This window comes from Ceratotherium simum, chromosome 24, assembly GCF_057802395.1.
Source record: "Ceratotherium simum simum isolate JZ-2026a chromosome 24, ASM5780239v1, whole genome shotgun sequence".
Taxonomy (NCBI): Eukaryota; Metazoa; Chordata; class Mammalia; order Perissodactyla; family Rhinocerotidae; genus Ceratotherium; species Ceratotherium simum.
The window spans coordinates 469,750-477,759 of NC_141923.1; positions in this window are offsets into that span (position 1 = coordinate 469,750).

The following is an 8,010-nucleotide window of genomic DNA, read 5'->3' on the forward strand; positions in this document are numbered from 1 at the left end:
TTCTCAGGATATCAGGGTGTCCTTCATCCTTAGTACCACCTGTCCCTGGAGGAGGGGACACAAGGGGAAGCAGCATAAAGGGCAGGTCACATCTTTGTCACCAGGACACCTCAGATCCTCCTCTCAGACACGGTGACCCTTCATCACCCACGTTCCACACGGCATGGGGAGCAGTGCAGAGAGGCACCTCAGGGTGACCTCACCCTGTGCTGTCATGGAACAAGATGACAACCTGAGCTCAGGGCACTTGGACACAAGTGCTCCAGCCCTGACCATGGACAGAGCTGCATTCCTTTCATTCTAATCGAACTCTAACCTCATGAAGAGACGGTGGTTTCCAACCCCAACCAATGTCCTGTCGGGTGTCCTTTTCCTCCAGATTAGTTTACATTTAATGTCCTTACTGGATTTCATTGTGATAACAGTCCATACCGTGAAGATACCAGACAGTGTCTATCTTAGGAAAAAGTAAGATGTGATGGACAGAGAATCCCTAATCATCCGGTCCCAGGAAAATGTTCCTATCATCCTCCCTGGAATAAAGGCAGGGGAGGGATGAGCCCATCTGTTCATCTCACACGTGTGCACAGGCAGAAAGACATGTGGATGTGCCCTCTGCTCTGCTCATGAAAAGCAGCTCCTCTCCTGTCCTGCAGATCCTGGTGAGGAGCCTTCCCCTTCTCTGTGTCCTTCCTCCGTGTCCTCACCGTGGGGTCTGTGCTGAACTGAGCTTCCCTTCTCCTCACTGTCAAAGACAACGTCCCTCCTGCATCAGGATCAGCTGAGACTGCTCCACACGGGGCTGTTATCAGTCTGTCTTCTCTGTGTTTGCAGGAGTCAAGTGTGATGTTCAGCTGGTCGAGTCAAGGTAGGTGTGAGACAGATCTGAGTTTTTTCTGAGATTCTCCTGAAAAGCCTGTGGATTCACCTTAACTGACTCGAGTGTGCACTGAATCTGCCAGGCTCCAGACAGGGGCTGCACTGGGTGGAAGTAGTGAATAAACCAAGTGGAAAAAGTCAGTGGTGTGCTCCGTCATTTCAAGGAAGATTCACAATCTCCATGGACAACCCTACAAGCATGGTCTCTCTTAAAATGACCAACCTTAACTCTGAGGACACGGCCGTGTTTTACTGTGTGAGACACAGTGAGGGGAAGTCAGTGTGAGACCAGACAGAACCTTCTGGGCAGGGAGACAGGAGGGGCTGGCCTGCAGGGGGAGCTCAGGCCACCAGGGTGCTGGTCAGCACCAACAGAGGGCACTCTGGACAACAAAGGGGCACTTGAGACCACCATGGGGGAGCTCAGGACATCAGAGGGCACTCGGGACACCAGGGGGTGCTCAGGACCAACCAAGTCTGTGCTTCAACCCTGGCAGCTGGAACAGATGCAGGTTAAGGGCTGGTTTCCTGTCTGAGTCTGGGGTTTCCTCTCCGCATAAGAGTTTCCTCCAGTTAACCTCTGTGTCCTCAAAATTCTGTGTTTATCACTCCAGTCTCTGAATTACACACCTTTTTCTAACAGGAGAAATCATCTACATGCACAAAAAGCAGAGTCACTTACAGCCACTTTCACTCTCACACCTACTCCCTAAATGCCAATTACTTGTCAAAACTGATGTTTGTCAGCTAATCTATAAAAGAGGCTCTGTTGACTCAACAATGTACACAGCTCAGTGTACAAATAGCCAGCAAGCAGCACATAAGTGCAGGCTGGACATCAGGCAAGAGAGGCATTACAAATCCAAAGCCAGAGAAGAAAGACCCCATGTAGTGGTGGTCCTTGGCTTGACACCACTCTGATGGCACCAACAGCCATTGACACTATGCAAAGGCAGAGGGATCCCTATCAAAACTTTATATGGATTTCTGGGCTAATAATTCAACAAACATACACAGAGATAGGAAAATATTTATCATCTCCATTAGTGAGATGTCTGCTGAGAGCAGGGCAGCCACCGAAACCACATCAGAAAGGGTTTGATAGAGCTTGGAAAGGAGCTTGGCTCAGAGTTTTTATTGTGCTTCAGTGGTGGAGAGGGGAATGTGTCTTGCTCATAGGAGGTCTTGTGTGGTTTGAATTCTCCTTTAGCATCAAAAGAGGGAGAACTCATGCTTTTTAATCAGATTTCCCATTGTAGACAGAAGGAGAAGAGGGGGGAATGAGACTTAATGTATCAGTTGCCAAACATCAAAATATAGTCTGACAACTTATTCCACTTAACAACTATAAAAATGAGTGAAAAAAAGATATACAACAATTATAAGTCTAAAGCAGTTTGAATCTACAGAAAATGAGAAGAAAGATTATTTGTAAGCAAGCTTAGTGGCAATAAAATAATAATAGAAGTAAACAGAGATCTTGGACTAATGTCTTGGGTGGAAGCTGTCCACCATCAAGGTCGTCAGCTTGTTCTGAAAGTCTTGGCTCAGGCTTCTTCTTCCAAGGAAAAGAAGCTTCTGCAGGGTCTATGAATTTCCTCAGTTTGAAGTGTCTTATTGGAGTAGCCTTCCTAGTGTATGGAAGTATGAAATGATATTCTAGTTGCTGCTGTGGATGAGTGGTTGTGTCCCCTCAAAATTCATGTGATGAAACCTAACGCCCAGTGTGAAGGTATTAGAGGTGCGGCCTTTGGGAAGTGCTTAGGTCGTGAGCTGGAGCCCTCATGGATGGGATTGTTGATCTTATAGAAGAGGATGGAGGAAACTCACTTGCCCCTTCTGCCGTGAGAAGCTACAGTGAAAAGACAGTTGTCCAGGGTGAGGGCTCTCATGAGACACCAGATTTGCTGACACCTTGATCTGGGACTTCCTTGCCTCCAGAACTGTGAAAAATAAACTTCTGCTGTGTATAAGCCACGCAGTCAATGTAATTTGTGAGAGGAGCCCACAGGGATTATGTAAGTCACCTGACGTGAATGCAAGGATTGACAAATTGGAGATTCACTGCTGCATCTATTGTAAAAAAATACATGATGAGATTCCTCCACTGATGTTCAAGGAGAGATTTTCTCTAATATTTCTTTCAATAGACAACATTTCCTGGTTGGAGATCATAGGAGGCTATTAAATGATGCAGTGAAAAGGCAGTTTTAATCTTTGGTGGTAGGAGTGGGTACAGTTCACGAATAACTTTCAATGTTTTACCACATCTACATGCAACAGGATAGAGGTAGTACTGGACGTAAAATCCCTAACTGCAGGTCACAGGGAGATAACTGAGTGTCCTTATAGTAGTGGACCATAATGCCACCAGAGAGCACCTTAGTCCAAGGACGTTTAAGGATTTCTTAAGGTTTTCATAGTTTTAATTTAACTATGCCATTTTTTCAACCATCCCAGAGGATTGTGGATGGTACATACAATGTAGGATTTGAGTAATATTAATGTATTACACAGTTGTTTATAATCATTCCTGTAAGGAGTGCCTCTCAGTCTCTTGACATCACAGTTGGTAACTCCTTGTGGGAGAAGGGATGGGTAGCCAGAGCCCAGAGATTTTCGAGAGCAGTGAACATATTTTATGTGTATATATTCCTTCTTTCCTTTCTCTCTCTGTTCTGATGGAACTCCAACCACAGAAGCACAATGGGCACCATTTTAATCTTGAAAACATACAAGATCCCCCTTGCAGTGCCCACTGCCCAACAGCCCAGGATATCACATATGATGATCAACCTCTCTGTACATCCACACCTTGACAAGGACATGGGGAGGATGCATTCTGACCTGGGATACAAGAAAGTTGTTGTGCATGTGAAATGTCTTTGTAAATTTGAAACTTCTTTAAACGCTGATAGTGGTATTCACCATGACGATAATTCTACAGCACAGGGACAAAAAGCCCCCTATAGAACTCTCACTATCATTAGGAGTGTGCTTGTCTATGTGAGTACAGGGATGACCCTCACCCAGGGACTCCACTTCTCTGACCCTGAGAGGAGGAGGGCATGCAAATGGGGAGCCCCCTGTGCTGATAAACGCAGCCCAGCCCATATCCCGGCAGCTCTGGGAGAGCAGCCCAGCCCCGGGGTCTCTGCTGTTTCCATTTGTGCCGGGAGTTCACCCAGAGGAAGCACCATGATGTCTGGGCTGAGCTGGGCTCTTGCTTTGACCACGTTACATGAACCTCTGGAGAAGCTGGAGACTCGCATATGTGTGTCTGCGTCTCTGTATGTGTGTGTGTGTGTGTGTGTGTGTGTGTCTCCTTTCCTAAGCACTGTGTCTCTCTCTTTGCAGGGATCCAGTGTGAGGTGCAGCTGGTGGAGTCTGGGGGTACCTGAGACAGCCTGGGCGATCTGAGACTCTCCTCAAAGGCTCTGGATTCTCCTTCAGTGACTGTCATATACACTGGATGCTCCAGGAAAACGCCTGGAGTGGGTAGGTGTTGTTAGAAACAAAGCTAATAGTCACAAGACAGATTATGCAGCATCTGTGAAAGACAGATTCACCATCTCAAGAGAGGATTCCCAAAGCATTGCCTCTCAACACATGGACAGCCTGGAATCTGAGGACAAGGCCGGGCATTACTGTGGGAAAGACACAGTGAGAGGCAGTCACTGTGAGCCCAGACAGGAACCTCCCTGCAAGGACACATGAGGGGCTGGGCTGCAGGGGGCGCTCAGGACACCAGGGGGCGCTCAGGACCACCAGGCACAGAGTCCTCCCCAGGAGCAGGTGCAGAGAATGTTCAGGCTGGTTTCCTGTCAGGGTCTGGGGCTTCCTCTTCTAACAGTTTCCTGGGGAAACTCTCTGGATTTGTGGTACTGTAGTTATCATTTATCTCTCAATTAGAAAAGTTTGTTGTAGTATGAGAAAAACTTGATTATCTGCACAAAAGCAGAGTGTGACCTGGCAGGGGTGGGCAGCAATGACTCTGCCAGTGGTCACTAAGATCAGAGTCCTGAGAGAGCTCGGGGGAACCTCGTCCTTGTCCATTCGTGCTCAGAACAGAGAATTGAGTTGGAATTCCTGAAAAGGAAGTTCTCTGTGTGTCAGGTTACTGTTAAGAGAGGGTCTAGGCCAGGGTCAGTGACCTATAAAACCTGATATATGTCACACCCGACCCTCCTCCTCAGGTGCAACTCTGCATTTTAGACTCAGAGCTGATCTGGTCCCTCTTTCTCTGCTAATCCATTCTCTTCCTCCCTGGGCTTTGTTCTATCACCTCCCTTTGCTCCGTCTGCTTCCAAAAATGCAGGATGTGGTTACTGTGTTCTAAATCCTGGGGGCAGACCTTTTATCTGGAGCTCAGGCGTGGCTCAGACTGTGGCTCCTGCAGCACCTGGGAAAGGCTGGTGGGAATTTCTTAATCTCCATTGACCAGGACCCTCTCACTCTCCCCTGTGCATGGACTCCTCTGGGAAAGCAAATGATAGCAAACCCCTTAATCTCAAGTTCGTGTGTCCGATGCCCAGCAAGACAAACACTGAGACATCAGTGGTTGGACAAGGAGAAAGATTTATTCCAATTGGCCAAACAAGTAGGCAGGAGCCTGAGTTCACTCAAATCTACCTCCCCAAGAACATAAATCAGGGGGGTTTGTACAGCTGGGCAAGAGGGGCTTCAGGAAAACAAAGTGCACACTCTTGATAAGACTCTAGGCAATCTGACTTCAGGGCTTCCAGAGCTGCTGAGTGCTGGCCATCAGGTGATTGCAACCTCCCCAAAGGCATTCTCTTTCTCCTGCAAAACACGCTGACAAATCTTCTGGACCCCTCAGTCATCCCTAAAGTTAAACAGGAAACAGAGCAAATTGATTTAATGTGTACAGTTCCCCCCAGGTCCCCAGCTTCAATCCCCACTGTCATTTTTTCCCTTCCCCCTTCTTGTAGGAAGTGGAGTGTGAATCATTCAAGCTGATTCCTGCAAAAAGGGGCCAAAGATGGGGAAACTGAGGAAGAAAACTTTTCAACCTGAGATTGAAAATATTCTCTGGTACCGGGCAATATTTCGCAATTGGCATTATAATTACTTGATATTCCATATTTGATTAACCCAAATTTCCAGAACACAAAATGCAAGAACCCAATTCGTTTTACTTATCCAACTGTTTGGTGTCGGCTGTCTTAACCCGGGACAGCAGCTAAAGGTCTTTCAGTGTCTCACAGAACCAGTTTTTTCTTTTCAGTTTCTGAGTGCCCTGGTCGTGATGGGGCAGGCCTCACTCATGTGTTAGGAATCCATGACTTGTCTGCGGCCAGTTTGACTGATGAATGGCTGGTCAGGAGGACTTCACATGGAACGGTCCACTTGGGGGTTAGTTGATCCTCTGATCCGGGCTCCTTCCAAGACTTAAGGAGAACCTAGTCACCCGCCTTGATGTGGTGGAGTGGAACGTCTGACAGGAGCGGGGACCCGTGAGAGGCAAACTCATGAACAGAAGTTAGAAAAAATTTAAATGCTGCCTGATTGCTATTTCCCTCTATTGTAAATACTCTCCCACCATTGATCAAGCCAAGAGTGGGCTCCCAAACATCATTTCAAAGGGGATCAATTGAAAGCTGCTTTGGGGGGCTGCGTGGATCCTCAACAGGGCAGAGGGCCACACCTTATCCCGGGTTAAATTAGTTTCCTGACAAATTTTGGCAATTGTTTTCTTTAAGGGGTGGTTCATTTTCTCCGTCTTTCTTGTTGACTGGGGCTGCCATGAAGCATGGAGTCTCCAAATGATCACCAAGGCTCTCGATACTTCCTGGGTTGTTTGGGAGACAAGTATGGCTCCGTTGTCAATCTGAATCAACAGTGGGAGTCCGTACCTGGGAATGATCTTTAGCAAAGCTTTGCTCGCCTCAGTGGCCTTCTCAGTACTGGAAGGGAAAGCTTCAACGCACCGTGTGAAGGGATGTATGAATACTAGGAGGTACTTGACATTTCCAGAGGCTCGAAGCATCGTAGTAGTGTTCACTTACCAGTCCTCTGAGGTGGCCACTTCTCAATGTTGAACCCCCTTGTTGAAGGAAGCTGGCACTGTCCTGGCATGATTTTAGGCACAGATAACACGCTGTTAGGTAACTTTTTGAATGGTGCATTGCAAATCTGGACCACTTAATTACCTTTGGAACCACTGCCAGGTGGCGTCCCTCCCATAGTGAGTGCTCTGATGGATTTGATTAACAATTTCTCCCAGAAGGGCTACATGTAGCAGCATGAGTCTTTCTGTGTTACATTTCCAGCCAGGATGCTCCAGAGAGGAGGAGTCAAATCACCATTCTCTGGGTCTCTCTAAATCTTTCTGGGTATAGCTAGGCTGGAATACAGAAAAGTGAATTTGGGGAACTAAGGGAGCCAGGAGTGCCTCAAAACTCAGTGCTAGCAGCAGTCTTCACTGCCTGATCAGCCATTTGATGGCTTCTGGATTCCAAAGTGTCCCCTTTCTGATGTCCAGGTCAGCGCATGATGGCTAGCTACTGCCTTGGGGTCATTAAGGGCCTCTAATAAGGTCAGTATTTCCTGGGAATATTCTATGTCTGAGTTTCCAGAAGTCGAGAGTCCCCTCTATTTCCATCTGGCCGCACGGGCATGGACCCCTAAAAAGGCATATTTAGAGTTTGTACTCTTTTGCCTTTACCTGTTTGAAGAGCCCTATTTGGGGCTATAAACTCAGCCTTTTGAGCCTTTGGTTGAACCTTTGCTTCCATGGTGTCCTGTAGGGTAACAGCTGCGTACCCTGCTCGACATTGCCCCTGATCCATGAGGCTCTTTCCATCAGTGAACAGTTCTAGTCCGGCTGCTCCAACGTTCGTTCAGTCAAATCAGGTCTACTCAGGAACACCTGTCCAATGATCTGAAGACAAGTGTGAAAGGGGTCAGTTCCACATCGGTAGATAGCAGGGTTTAAGGTAGAAATAGCCTACCACTTTACCTCTGGGTTGTCTAATAACATAGCCTGATCCTGAAGTCAGCCAACATCCTCCCTTGTGTTCTGATAAAGGGAGGACACGATGGGGAGTTTGCAACAATGTGAACTTTTTGGTTTCTTGTAGTACGCCACAGGTGGCAACAATGGCTTGG